This window comes from Penaeus monodon, chromosome 34 (genome assembly GCF_015228065.2).
Source record: "Penaeus monodon isolate SGIC_2016 chromosome 34, NSTDA_Pmon_1, whole genome shotgun sequence".
NCBI classification, from domain to species: domain Eukaryota; kingdom Metazoa; phylum Arthropoda; class Malacostraca; order Decapoda; family Penaeidae; genus Penaeus; species Penaeus monodon.
In genome coordinates, this window is record NC_051419.1 from 35,202,680 (window position 1) to 35,202,908 (window position 229).

Here is a 229-nt window from a genome sequence, read left to right on the forward strand (position 1 = left end):
TGAAGATGATAAATTGTGTGCTTTAAATTGTGTGTTTATACATTAAGAAGTATATGTATAAATATGTTGCATATAAATCAGAATGGAGCAAATATTCATGTGGGAATAATACTGAATCCCTAAATAGCAAGTGAGTTTTTTGTATCGAATTTTAGAAATCCTCCTTTCACTGTCCCAAGTTAGTGTCAGTTACTATTTGTCAGATATCCCATGCATTGGTCAGACCTTG